Source organism: Hetaerina americana, unplaced genomic scaffold, assembly GCF_022747635.1.
Source record: "Hetaerina americana unplaced genomic scaffold, ioHetAmer1.1.p SCAF_6, whole genome shotgun sequence".
Taxonomy (NCBI): Eukaryota; Metazoa; Arthropoda; class Insecta; order Odonata; family Calopterygidae; genus Hetaerina; species Hetaerina americana.
The window spans coordinates 22,011,574-22,023,402 of NW_027287205.1; positions in this window are offsets into that span (position 1 = coordinate 22,011,574).

Here is an 11,829-nt window from a genome sequence, read left to right on the forward strand (position 1 = left end):
ATGAAAGTCGACAGTCTTAAACGGCTTTTAACGGAGTGTTCGTTTCGTGGCAATCAAAACACGTACTCTGGTGTCAGAGATGTTCAACCAAACTTTCGAGTACTCTTCGGCATTTCGTTGAGCGTTTATTACCATTTGTTGTCACAATATCCTGTAGTCATCCTTTTCGAGGCTTCAAGTTAGAAATGAATTGACACACTTCCGGACCGAATAGTTTACATTTGTTTAATATATTCCAGAAGCTAATTTAGTTTATTTACACTCGATAGCTTCGATAGCTTAAGTGGCTAAAGCACTCGATCGGATATTGAGGGATCTGGGTTCGTATCCCAGTCAAGGCGAATGATTTTTACACTCTGAAATTGTTGCATTGACCTACAATGTATTGACGATTGTTTACATAGAACATTTGATGTCAGTTTCAATTATACCTGAGTGAAGTCATTAAAAGTAGTTTTTGACGCACTCAAAGGCATCCATAAATGTCACCGAAATCCCAATAATTTCAATTTACATCCTAATATTAGCAAAAATAGGACCTTTCATTGACCTAAGTTTAAAAATAATATCATTGCAATGTTTAAATGAGATAATGGTAGAACAAAAAGTCGAAGCAAATAAACACACAAGAATTTACGTTGCTTTTAGTGTTTCAATGGTTATGAATATGTACAGCAATGGGGGGCATGTTAATGCGCTGTTTACTATTGATTATGTTTTTTAAACAGTATCTTCAACTGCAACTCTGAACCAAAGTTACCATTTTCAGTTAATTTGAATTAGATGCGAAATTAGTTATATTGTAATGAGTTTGTAATTCAAACGTATTAATGCAAAAAGCTTTGCACGTAAAGTATCCCGTGATTAATCTCCCATCGTTTGACAACCAGGCAACAATTTTCGTATTATATTTCTAAAATAGGAATACCAAATTAATGCTCTCATGCAAAACGCAAAGGACTGAATGTCTCTTTTATTTTCTATTGACCATTGCAGCTAAGCTCATCAGTTAATTCGATCACGTAATGCCGAAACGTGTAATTAAATTAGCTGCACCATTAATTAAGGATTCGTTTCATTAAATGTATGCTATTCATTATTAAAATGAGAATAAATGCATATAAACGATGCGTAATTTCAAAAAGTTAATTAGAGATGGACAAAGGGAAAACATTCATGTAATCGATTTCTTTATCTTCGTAAATGATTCTTTTGCTGATTCAGTCGCTCCCCTAATGCATTCGTTACCAAGCTCACCCTTGCCCAAATTACGGACTAAATACATGAACAGTTCCATATGATTTACTTTTCCTATCCTGACTTAAATTTCAACTTCACCTTCCTGTTACCCCATTAATTCCAAGTTATTCCATTATGATAAAAATATGCATGTGCTTGACCTACACACTAATTCACGGCGTATGGCAGGGAATTTGTGTACAAATGAAAGGATTTGAACAGACTTATTGCGAAATGTTCGTCGTTTGCTTTGAAGTACAATTCTGAAAAGAATTTCAATTCCACATGAACTCGTTATTTATTACTTACTCTAATTGTAAGTGTTTGCCTAATCCACAGGCACAATGACTACGCTTTCCGTTAAATTAAATATCATAAAGATTTAAATTGAAGATTTTAGATTCATTATTTTAAACATTGTTGATTTCGACTAATCAATTGACTTATGCTATATCATAACCAATTGAAGTTTTATTGAAATATGCAATAGTTATTTTGATGCCCGGGTGTTGAGAATATGAATGGAGTACACCAAGTAAAGTCGATGTAATAAGTGTGCTACATAATTATTTATACTTCATAGATATGAATCAGGTGAAGGAGAGATTTTTCAGATTGACGTCTTTCAGTAAATGAAATTTTAATGTGATTTAATGCAACATTTTTATGTGAAATTTCAAACGTACATTAATATTGCAGTGCCAATGTATTAAAGTTTTTGTGATGCACGATTTCAATTTGCAAGGTGATATTCAAATTCGAACCTAACCCCAATATCTACCCTATATCTACATTAATATGGTGCCCGGCAACCCACCTCTACTCTTTTCGACAGAGGGTGTTTCAGCATCAAAAATTAAAGGTTTCTAAATTCATTGTTAAAAATTAATATTTGAAATAATTAAAGTAATGGAGATAATGTTCACATTAAAGGGCACATGCACTCAGAAATCTAAGTTTGAGATATTCCTCTACGCATGCGAGACGTGTTGTTAATAAGAATAATAGTAAAATAAAGATTAGAAGAAAAAATAACAATGTACTAGACCACTAAAAATGAACACAGAAAATACTCTCGGTATAACAAAGAGCAAACTCTTGCTCGTGGAATTCCCTCTCGTATTTTAATTTTAAAAATGGAATTAGGCCAAACCACAGAAACCTGTGTCATATTTACGTATTTTAAGACCTGCGCTCAGCAAACTTGCGCCAAGACTAAAGACCACCTCGTAATGTATATATTTAACACACCCCCTTATTCTTCCCTCCCTCACCATCTCTCCTCCTAATGCTCCCTCCCTCTCCCTTCGCTCCTCCCTTCTTCTTCTTCCTTCCCCCTTTGCATTCATCCCTCCCTTCCTTCCGAATAGTACGCCTTCCATTACGCATGTGAGTCTGACGCGTGCATTTATTTACACCGCATGACGCCGGATTAACATCCGGTGGAGGCCAGTCGGCTAGCAGGTTCATTTGTGGCGTGACTAAGATTTCCGTAGTAGGTGTGTTTCCCTGTAATTCCCCAGTCAGTTATATTTTGAAAGTTTGACATGTGCAACAGCAGTAGGTAAGACAAGGATACAGTTTTTGATTCGCCAAAGGAAAAATAGTACAATTTCGTATCATATCAAGCATTCGGGAGTGAAAAAAAAACCGGGAAATCTCTCGGAGTCACTCAAGCGTTTCACTTTCTTGTTTGTTTTTTTTAATGAAAAAAGTATGCACTCTTGCACCGGATCCCATATTCTCGTGGTTTATGGGATAATCTGATCTACCTAATGGAAAATAACATCTCACTCACATTTCTCCCAATTATGTTTCCCATATGTTTAGATGTCGGACCGACAGGCAAGCATGTCATTTGGTCTTATACGTAAGTTTTTATCTGCCTTTCTGAGTCTGCTCCAGCTTTAGCTTTAATATTTGTCCCATTTATGTATTTCCTCCTAATTAATTAGATTTAACTGAACCACTTGTAAAATTAAGAGGCAATGTTGTCCAGATCCCCCAGCATAGCTTCAAAATCACTTTACCTCAAATTTATTACTAATCTTATCGCATAAGTTATATTCCAAAAAAGAGTTGTAAATTTTGTCTGTTTGCCTTGATTATTACAACATTTGAGAGATCGAGAATAAGTAATAACGAAATACCCTTGAAGACTAGTAAAAATAAGGAAATATTTTATTTAGGTATCTTGCTCCATCATATACAGCGTCCATTATGAGAATAATGCGCATGATTTTATTGCGACGCGACTATCCATGGTAGCGCGGTAAAATTGATCGGGAAATGTGATGGGGGGTCTTCCCTTCAAACTCAGCCGACCGCCAGTTTGCTCCGAGCAGCTTTAGTGGAAAGACGGGTCTCCGCGTGAAATGTGTATTCCGACTTTGTAACACGGCGCGATGGGGCGTTCGCTTGAACAGCGATACGCCATCAAGTATTGCGAGCATCTTCGAAAGAATAATTATAATACTTCATTCATTTTGAAAAATGGTATAACCATATTAAATGTCGTCAGTATAAATGTTACATAATATATAAGTTCTTAAATGCTATGAAGATTGTCACAAAAGAATTCATCCAATGAGTAAAGTGGGTGAGCAAGTGACCAGGTATATACCCATTTCTTGAAACTCTCGATACCGACTGATTTCAACTGAGTAGGCAGATAGTTATACAGTCGTATGTTCATATTATGAAATGTGTTGTAAGTTGATGACAATCTAAAATAAGGAGTATTTAGATTTGATTTACCTCTTGTGAAGTAGTCATGGATGTTAGATCTTAATTGGTAAGTTTCTAGATTAACTTTCACATGAATCAGACCCTTAAATGTATATGAAATAAATACATTCATGATTCCATACCTAATAAAAAAAAGATTTGCAGAAATCATGTGGTGGTATATTAGCAAGAGATCGAATAGCTTTCTTTTGTAGTAACAAAATTTTCATAACATGTGGGGAATGACCCCCATAACTCAACACCATAATTCAAATGCATTGAAAGAAGACATGGTAAAGTATTAAACGATACTCATTTGAAATGAGAAAGTTGAGCTCTCTTAACATATGAACAGCTTTACTCAGTTTATTACAGGTCTAACTGATGTGAGTCTCCCAGTTAAGTTTTGTATCAATATAAATTCCTAGTATTTTAGCAGTCTCAACAACAGGTATTTTTTATTTAAAACTGCACACAATATGCTGAGTTTTTTTAGTATTTAAATGTAAATGTTTAACATCAAACCATTCCTCAGCCTGTCTTTGGGTAGCGCTAGATCGTAACTTTGCATCTTCTAGATGTTGACATTTTTGCACAAAAGTAGTGTCGTCAGCATATAAAACAGATGTAGGTTTCATATTACAGGGAAAATAATTAAGCAGGATGATGAAAAGTACTGGGCCAAGCACAGAGCCCTGTGGTACACCGCATTTTACTTAAAGAGCTGCAGATCGACAGCCATCAAGTTCAACCAATTGGTGAACATTCCAGAACCGAATGCAACCGAAACATTCCAGATGCTTCTAGAGGCCTTCAAAGACGTCTACCATTTCAAAGTCAGTCAGGGAGGTGGCACAAGGCGTTCAAGGAGGTTCGGGAGGAGGTCGCCGACAAACCTCGTACTTGATGCCCAACAATTACCAGAACAGACGAATACGTGAATCGTGTGCGCGAATTCTTGCGTTCCGACATTCGTTGAGCATCCAGAAAATTGCTGACACCCTACACATGTTCACATTTGCGGTATATGGGATAGTGACCGAGGTTCTAGAAATACGCAAGGCCTGCGCCAAGCTTAAGCCGAAAGTGTTGCCACACGTCCTTCATCGTAAGTAACTTCCTGGCCCGGAGCAGGGTGGTCCTTCAGCCCCCTTACAGTCGCGACTTGGATCCGAGCGACTGTTTTTGTATCCCCGACTGAAGAGAAAGCTGAAAGGAAAGTATTCGGAGGACGTGGAGAACATCCAAAAGTTTGTAATAACGTTCCTGAGGGACATTCTCGTCGAGGTGTTTCAGGGTGCCTTCTAGGCGTGGCAGATACGTCTCCGCAAGTGTATTGATACAGGGTATGGTATTGCGAAGAACTTTAAGCGTTTGTACAAGTACGATCAATAAATCTACTTTTCCTAGAGAATTCGCATTACACACATATGTATATGTATATGTATATGTATGTATATATATATATATATATATATATATATATATATATATATATATATATATATATATATATATACACACACACACACGAAAAACTCGCCATGAAAATATTTATTCACATGAATATAAGTGTAGGGAAAAGGGATAGGAACACATAAAACGACAACCATAGGATATATATATGCGTGTGTGTGTGTGTTGGCCGCTCTGTGCGAGGCGTTTCCTCATCCGAAATCCATTGGCTTCAGAACTAGATCATCTTTAATGAAAGAAAAGAATTGAACGGTTAAAATTTACTGCTGCGGAATACGCGAGTAAGAGACTCAGCAAAGGTCTTTAAAATGTGAAGCATGTGATGCCGAAGAAACGGGCTTCCGGGATAAAACGAAGAATTCAAAGGGGGAAAATAATTCAAGAAAACGTGTCGTAATAGTAAATAACGCAGCCAAGGCAACATGGGTGACGGCAGCGCACCGAAGTGAACGCCCGTAACGAGTGGTGAGGCCGTCTTATCTTCCGAGAAAAGAACTTCAGAATGACAGGGACCAGGAAAGCCCTCCGGAAATGTACGTCACCCCGAGGGATTATACTTCGGGAGCCGTGCGTGTGGGTGCTCACGTGTGCCCCTCACCTCGTCGTGTCATGAATTTCCTGCCCTTCGTATGACTAACTAATTAATTTTAATACTTATTCATTTGAATTGCTGCTGGCAGAATTTCCCTTTGAAGACACTCGGGGCAAATGGCTGTCGGTAATACTTGCCGTCAAATTTGGTAAAAACATCTAAACACAGGGAAAGGACACACATATCTACCTGTAATTGACGTTTCAACGCTACGGGCGTCATCTTCAGATTTATGAATTCTGAATGATTCTGAAGATGACGGCCGTATCGCCGAAACGTCAACTAGATATATGGGTGTCCTTCCTCTTTATTTCTGTGTATAAATGATAAATGTTTAAAAAAGTTTAAACATACATACATTTATTTTTTTATAAATAAATAAATATATATATATATATATATACTATATATATATATATATATATATATATATATATATATATATATATATATATATATATATATATAACCATGAACACAGTTATCGACCCGAAGATCAGTTTGGAAGGTGTCGGTAAATTCCCCCAAATACTAAGCTCAACGGTGTGTGAAATTCTCGCATCAGGGTAAGGAATGGGATTACGTGGTCCAGACTCTTTTCCTGACATATAGATATAAAAACCATAAACACAGCTATCAACCAGGTCCGTTTGGTACTTGATGGTAGCTTTTACCTAGTAATAAGCCCAATGGCGTGTGAAATTCACACATGAGGGTTAGGGGGTCATCTCCTTTCCCTGTGCCGGGCTATGGTTTCCATGGAATATCTGGTATGCGACAAATCACACAACTTAGTTGAAGCTGAGGGCGTCAAATGCGTGCCCGAAAATCGAACTGGGACCCTAAGAACTATCTAAGAAAGGTAAGTCTGGAATGAAAAACTAAGAAATTCTGAATGAGAACAAAACTATGAATTTTCCACCATAAATGCGAAGATAATCTGATTACTTCCTGGTATTTTGATGGCCGTAATTAACATCACCAGGAGAGGAATATTGGGTATTAAAACTTGTAAATGAAACAGCTAAAGCCGGGCGGGGAAAAGTCAATGCACCGACATAAATTAGTGATGTGAACAGCATGGGAATTAATTATACGACCGGTCATTTAGTGACCGCGAAGAATTTTTACATTTTCCGACCACATTAAGACGGCATCGCATGTCCGAAAAAGTAGAAAGAATTTTCCAACGATTACATGTAAAATACTGTATATCCTTGCGTGTGCACTGGGCATTAGAGAACAAGTAGGAAACAATGGACTTTGTATTTTGAAATATTTCTCTCGTTTTTTCGGTTGCATTACTTTTACGGTTTCTTATTTACTACGCTTCACGACAGTTCCTTGAATTCGTTTAAATTAGAAAAGATGGCTATTGATTTAGACATGCAATCTTTGACAAACACAGACATAATGCTTGGTCATTAGCCTGTCGAACGAAAGGCCTGTGCTATAAATGTACACCAAGGTAGCACTAGCGAAAAAAACACAGGGAAACGCAAAAATGAAACTCATACGTATTCCGAATTTTCGGTGGCCAAACCACCTTTCTCAAGGGAGAGAACGAACTGAAATCGTAGTCCCCTCTCTCCCATGAGAAGGGATGGGTTAGCCACCAAAAATTAGGAATCCGTGTCAGTTTCATTTTTGTGTGTTTCTCTGTGATTTTGTTCGTTAGTGCTATATCGGTGTACATTATCATTCACATTCGTGAGGCTTTCATTTAAGTGACATACTTGTTTATATATATATATATATATATATATATATATACATACATATACATACATATATATATATACATACATACATATATATATATATATATATATATATATATATATATATATATATATATATACATACATATACATACATATATATGTATACATACATACATATATATATATATATATACCTGTATATATATATATATATATATATATGCATTTCGACGGTAATCATCCTGCGTCGCAGTTCCATCCTTAAAAGCTTCCAAAAATTCTAACGGCGGAAGAGATACTAGCTAATAAAAGAGGCTACAGTCATAAGCTTCATATAAGGCGGTCCCCCCCCCCCATCAAATTAAGCACCCACATGTTTCCTCGAGATGCGCTAGAACATTACAAAAATTGCAGCTGTTCAAAATATATGTATGACGAAACAGGCGTTCTTGTGCTACGAGAAGAGCACCGGGTCAATTCGTTCGCTAGCGTACTGACTTCCCGCCCAGACGGCAAGGTTACGAATCAGTATGTTACTGCCCTCGCCGGGTTTATCTTCAACCTTCCTTCTCTCAATTGCTGGAAATACCACCTCTCTCAAATTACCCACCAATGCCTAATGTTATAAATTACCTCAGCTGTCAGCCAATTCCCCAGATAATTACAGTTACTAGAACTACGTGGATCATAGATAATGTAAAAATGTATTTTGAATATGAATTTATTTGGTGAATGAATTAGCTATTTCTTTTACCACACAGGTTTTACCTTTATTTGTTTATATTAATATGCGTATGTTCATTTATTCTATCAGTACTCATTTCCAGTATTAGTATATGTAGCTACTTCTACAAGGTATCCTACTAGCCACCGTTAGGGTGTATGGCAGGAGATGATTCAACACCACACACACACGTACAAAATAAAGAATTAAGTTTTCATCAATTATAACTTCCACTATGTACGTGGACAGGGAAGTGTGGAGACTGCAGTGAGCTCAATTTTACAATAATTAAATCCACATCAATCTGCCTTAATCTTTTCGCAATTTTAGCCTACAGGAGCACTTAGGTACAAAAGCTGTGCGATAGAGTTGAGGTGTGGTGGAAGTCGAACATAATGAATAACTGATCGAAGCACTTTTCCACAAAATAAAATTTTTTGGTAAACCTTTGGTAAAATAAAAAATTTTATGAAGTGGAAAAGTGCTTCGATCAGTTATCCATAACTTACCTGTACTTTCTTTCTTTCTTCATCATATGTGAGTTGCCCTGATCGTACTACTTCCCATGGTATCTAAGCATGGGAAATTCAAGTGCACAGTTTTAGTGATGGATCTGCATTTTCTATGCGAAGGAGAGACCAGAGCGTTTGTTTAGTGACCTTCTGCGTTGTGCTATCTGATTGGACGGCATTTTTGCCGACGCCAACATATTCTGGTCTGCAGTGAATTACGTTGAGATTTGAAATTATTTTACGTAGGGTTATATAGCTATCTACCTCCGTCCTGATAGGCTGTTGTGTCCACCGTTCTCTGATTGGTTGACGGTTGATGATGTTTTGAAAATATTTTTTCCAAGCCGATGAGAGTGAGTAACCATCCTCTCCGATGAAATTCTCCGGTGCTGGAGCAATTTTTATGGCCTTGAGTATCAACCTCGGGAAATATCTATTTTTTTGACGATACATTTTTCTCCTTCAAATTGATATTTTATGAAAAACCTCAGGCGAAACTCATGCGAGTCCTCCAAAGACTGAAACATGAAACCTTTTGTTTGTCATCGTCCTCTATTTTCTTTTCCAATCGGCATTTGAGCGATCTGGGAGTTTGTCCAGAAGAATTTTCAGTCACAAAATTCATACCGATTCAAATCTTCAATGATCAACTTAATCGTATACATGATGATAATTTTGGACTCTTTAATGCATATACTTCGCATGTCTTTCAATCCTTCGCATTCAAGTCGGTTGAATCCCTGCAACACGCAGTAGAATTTGGTTGAGTAGTATTTCTCTTTGGTCTAACCGCAGGTAAAATATTATATTTAAAAATATTATTCCATATTTTCAAACTAAACTCATAATTTAACATAAATTATAGCTTAATCCTTCCGGATGCTAAAATCTCGAGTAGAACGGGGTAACACTCAGGCACGATGCTACCTTTCCAAATCCGCATCGTGTTAATAAACTTATGGGGGAACTCCTCCTCCTGGCAAGGCGATAATTCATCTCCCCCGTCGAAGGGAAATGCAATGAATCCCTCCGATTCTCGTGGCTGAGTCATTGAGCTCCGTCCCACCCGTCCCGATCCTCCCACCTCCGAAAATTCATCTGATTGATGACACCTCCTGTGATGGAGCAACCTCACGAGTTTCCCGTTGCGGCAGAAAGGCGCTGCGTGTCACTCGAGGTGAGAAGGCATGTGTGGAGGGAGGTGGGGGAAAATGCGTGGGAAAGCCTCCGAAGGGGATGGGTAGGGTCACGGGGAGGAAAGAGGGGGAGTGGAGAATGGGAGGAGGGATGTTTATGAAGTCGCAATGCGTTTAGCTTTCGTAGTTTTCAGCTCAGGAGATAGAAGACGGGTCAAGGGAGGAGAGGATGGTGTGAAATAGAAAGGCCCTCCTTCCCATATTCTTCTCGGCGTGGAAGGCACGAGAAAGTAAAAAGACCTTTCTCATCTATACTTCCAAGAGATTTTGTGTTTTTGTGTGTGTGGAAGAAATGGGAGGGGTTAGGGGTCAAGGACGTCACTGAAAGAAGGCGGGTGACGTCACGACGAACGCAGACTGTTCGGGGCCAATCCCACCCCATGGTGGTCACCCCTTTCTCTTCCCTCCCTGTCCCCATCCCCATAGACTATCGACTCAGGAAAAGCACGTTCAGACGCACTAGAGGGGTTGCCGAAGACGGGGGAAAGAGAAGGAGGTATATGGGAGGCTGCAGCTACGGAGTACAGCCGTGGGAAAGAAGAAAGCTTTAACGCCGAATGGAAGGAGAATTATTACGCGAGTTTATTAGGGAACCCGTACCACCCTGCACCCTGGGCGACTGGTTCATTAACAGAGGGCGGAGAGACATTATATCCTCCTCGGGGAAGCTAAATTACGTAACCACCGTCGGCACTTGACAAACGGTCCACCCGGGTTAACACTGTTATCGCATTTAGAGTACAGATTAGAAAGGGCTAGGAATCATTTAATGAATGATGACTTTCGTCAGGTGGATATGATTCATGAAGGGCGTTCACAATATGCGCTAAGACTGGAATATGAGTCAGTACCATCAGAGAGAAAGTATGCTACTCCAGTCAATTAATGTGAAGGACCGCGATGGAGATGAAACTACTTGCAATGCTTTTATGAGTGTCACATTTATACGAATATTTGCGAGAAATTTGTGAATTACATACACGTTTTTATGTATGTAGCTGACCCTACAGGCTTAATATTCCAATCACTGATCTGAACACAACCATGTAATTTCCGCGTATCCTTTTTTAGTTACATGCAGCAGAATAAAGTTACTCTATGGTTTACATCTTCGTACGGGTTTGTAGGCCTTTAACACTTTTAAAACATGCAGTATTAAATTACTATTAGATTTAGGTGATGAAACTCTTATGCCTCACACTCTTTGAGAAAACTTTAAGGATAAGATGTCGAACTATCCTCAGTGGATGTCAGCTATGAAGCTGACATCCCCTGGAATGTTACGCACAAACTATTACTCCAAATCAGTACCGTAGAAAACTAACAATTAGGTACTGTAATGCATGTAGCTGTATTAATATTTTCTCTCTTATTTGACATTATTTGTATTTATATGGGCAACTAACAATCAAGCAAATCTTAATTTTAATGTGGCATAACGTGTGGAATTACCCCCTGCCTCAAACCTTAATGACATCTTGCAGGGTACCATGTAGATATAGTTGTTACATAATTTTGTAAGGGACATGTACTTAAGTAGGGTTGTTTGATCGTAGTTTCCATTCCTGACGATAAGGATGAAAAGAAATCATAACCCTCAGACATTGAAAGTAAGTTCAACTTCTTATCGCATGCTACA